The sequence below is a fragment of the Lygodium microphyllum genome, chromosome 11, assembly GCF_053477565.2.
Source record: "Lygodium microphyllum isolate KBCC chromosome 11, Lygodium_microphyllum_v1.1.10, whole genome shotgun sequence".
Taxonomy (NCBI): domain Eukaryota; kingdom Viridiplantae; phylum Streptophyta; class Polypodiopsida; order Schizaeales; family Lygodiaceae; genus Lygodium; species Lygodium microphyllum.
The window spans coordinates 76,236,557-76,240,226 of NC_141145.1; the positions used below are offsets into that span (position 1 = coordinate 76,236,557).

At 39.8% G+C, this 3,670-nt stretch overlaps 1 pseudogene; it reads right to left on the bottom strand.

The window, feature by feature from the left end:
• Positions 1-1,853: 1,853 nt before the first annotated feature.
• LOC148028980 (chaperone protein ClpB3, chloroplastic pseudogene) lies at positions 1,854-2,317 on the bottom strand (annotated as a pseudogene).
• Positions 2,318-3,670: the final 1,353 nt, after the last annotated feature.

The window sequence follows — 3,670 nt, forward strand, 5'->3', positions numbered from 1 at the left end:
TTCCGAAAGCAAAGTCGCAACCACATAGGTCCTTGAGAAATTCAAAGATAGAAGATCAATCAAACGAATAAGAAAGATGAGAAAATGATGTCAAGTCTCTGTTTTTATTTTTGCCAATAACTAAAGATGAATAGAAAGCCAAATTAGCTTACAGTGGGAACCTCCACAACACATTCTCCACTACCAGTCTCATGATTTCTGCTGATTTGGACTGATCCTGCATCATAAATTTTCCCAAAAGAATTACGAAAAAGATTGGAAAAATATAGATCTACATTAAGCATGGGCCTGAGAACGAGAATATAAGCTGCATTCTGCATCTAATATAGGCATATTCTAACCCTTTTGTCCAAAACTTGCTAGTGGAAATGAACCTTATAAAGTTCCCAAAAATTTGACTTGACTTGAGGGATAGTGAAAGAGTAAACCCTTTAGCAACTTCCTGCATATCAAGTAGAACCACAGAAAGGCGATCTAATCTAAAAGCACCAATATCTATAAGCTTTCTCACCCTGTTCTTCAATCTTAATATGTTTCACAAACAATTTGGCAGGTTTGCAATCTTTAGTCAGTTTCTTCAATCCCTTGAGGACTTGGATAGATCGAGCTGCAGAGCTGCAAAGAATGAGAAGAGCAGGACATCCTCTCTCCTTTTCAGCATCTTCTTTAGAAATTAACTACTCCCAGGTATCTCATCTCGCACAGTTTTTGCTAGAAGATCCATGAAATAGGCGTATGTCTCATGAGGGACAGCCTGTCGGGCATTTAACACTCTATTATATGCACCTTCCATAAAAGACTACTCTAATTCAACAGCATAATTTATGCAAGGATTATCTAATGCTTCAAAAGAATGAAGCTCTAGCTCTATCTCCTCTTGCCAACATCATGGAAAGGTTACACCCTCCCTCCCTCAGCATAAAGCTTTCAGTATGTCCATAAGAGACCCAGATTTTTGTATTTGATAGTATTGTTGCTATGCCTCATGAACAGACAAGCTCCATCCATGACTTGTATCCTGTAAGAAGCATTGCAATTTTGCATCTATGAAAAGATTGTTGGACTCCAATGGTAATAAGCTGATGCTCCAAACAAGGACCAAGCATCTTTGTTGTTCACACTTCATAAAAATTGTGTAGAGCCTTGTTCTTGGATATTAACCTGAGAAGGATGGAACGGATTTTCTCCTCTTGCTGGTTGGCTGATACCACTAGACCAAAGACTTAAATCCACACCACAACCTAAAGGAAAATTTTGACATGTTTCATGCCTGTATGGGTGCTTTATATTAGCTGAGGGTTTATACTGATATTTTTCCTGCTGACATTTCATTTCATTGGAAGCCAGCTTAGGATACTCTAAACCATCTACTAAAAGTTGCTTTGGTCGTGTATGAAAACCACCAACTCGCTTGCTGAGCAGCTTATAAAAGGTACATCTGCGTCACCAGCGACTACCTTAGCAAGTAATGTCTTTCCTGTTCATGGAGGACCAACAATTAATAACTGATTGAGTGTCTGCTCACGTTCATCATTGCTTACGCTTCGTAAACGACCATCACGACCTTTAGCAATAGCATCTATCTGTATCAGAGAGTATTCAAATCCTTAGAAAATAGTAAGTAGATAGACATGAATCACTGTTCTTCTCCCCCCCTTTCTGTCCACAACCTCCTCCGCTTTTTCTCCCCCAGATTCGATCTCCCCCCAAAAAAAAATCTATTGATTGATCGCTCCCCTTCCACTAGGAATCCAAAAAGCAGCTCGAAAGCCTCATGATCTTTTCCTATTTTTAGTCCAATCCCTCTCCTTTGATAGCTGGGATCTCCTGCTTTCCTGATGGTATCTTCATCCTTAGAAAAACGAAAAGCGCCCACTAATATATCTGTCAGCAAGCATGGCAGCCTCCACTATGGCACGATCTGCGATCCTCATACCATGATGTAGTTCGTATCTCTCCCTTAATCCCCTAAGAATCGAGATAGTATCCTCCACAGATGGTTGCCCCGCATAAACTTGTTGGAAACGTCTTTCCAGAGAAGCATCCTTTTCTAAGTACTTTCGATACTCAGTCAAGGTTGTTGCTCCAATATAGCATAGCTCACCTCGTCCAAGCATTGGCTTCAACAAGTTGCCAGCATCAAGTGCTCCATTTTGAGCACCTGCTCCAACAACCATATGAAGCTCATCAATGAAGAGAATAATTTGCCCATCAGATCCTGAAACAGCTTTCAGTACAGCTTTAAAGCGGTCCTCAAATTCTCCTTGATACTTGGCACCAGCAATGAGAGCCTCCATATCCAATGAAATTAGCTTCCTGTTGGCTTTGCATAGTCCAAGAGTAACCATACCCACAGTGAGACTATCTGGATGCATTTCTAATTTCTGCATTCTGTTGTACATTTCCAATGCATCATCAAATCTTTGTGCCTTGATGAGAAAGTCAATAACACAATTGTACGTGAAGCTAGCAGGCTCACAACCTAGACCATTCATGCGATCAAACAGTTGCAAAGCCTCTTGAACGTGTTCTTGTTGGGTATATCCTCCAATCAAAGAGCTCCATGCCACAACATCTTGATTGGGTAGTATATCAAAAATAACATGCACATCTGGTAGGTTTCCATACCTGGCATACATGCCAACTAGAGCATTACAGATAAGTTCCTCTTGCTCCAACCCCCTCTCCACTATACTGCCCACGTAGAACAAAATGCAAACACAACGACTAAGTATGTACAAAGTAACAAATGTCACACACACAACTTTTTGGTGGATTCCACACCTCGGATGCGCAGCAATACAACAACGTAGGTTAGATCTAGATAAAGATGGTTATGCAATAACTTAATAGGATGCTAGAAAATCGAGATGCCAAGTGTGTGTGTACTACAAGTAACCTGACAAATCCTTGGAAGAAAGACCTATGGGAAAGAAGTAAATAAGGAGTGTTAGAATGATTAAAGAAACAACATGTATCTATCTAGAGATAAGCCAAGTGACAATGCTAAATATCCATGACCCAAGTTAACAACTCGATTAACACAAGTCTATGTTCAAGTGCTACAGGACCTCTAGATCCAAAAAGATAAGAAGAGTAGTGTGTTTTATGAAAAGTGGGTTTTTCTACTATTGTGAGACCATTTTTGCAATTCTGCCCATGCTAACTTGCAAAGCATGAGTATCCTACTGTCCATGTTGTGGGTTCGCATGTAAAAATTAGAGCAGACTCAAGTTATGGTAATTCAAGACAAGGCTACACTCCTTAGGGCTTTAATACATGGTTTCTTGCTTAGTTTTTAGCCTATAAGGAAAAGCTAAAAGCATAAAAAACCTAAGGCTTTTTTGGAAAAGCAAAAAGTCTAGAAACCCAATGTGGGTATGTGAGAGAAAAACTATATAAGGGAGGTTTGAGAGGCCTAACCTAGCCCTACCCCAAGAAAAACTTTTGTATCTTGAGAGGAGAGTGGAGGGTCGCATGCGAGAGAGTGCTCTTGACATTCTCTTTTGTGAAGTTGGAGAATTTGGACATTGAAGTACTGAGTATTGGCTCAAGATTGTCAAGGTATGATAATTTTTTGCAATTAGTTTTGTCTTTGAAGATTGTGTTTTCAAGCATTGTTGGGTGTGTGTAATGCTTTACCGATTTGAGTTTTGTATTTTTTCTGAGC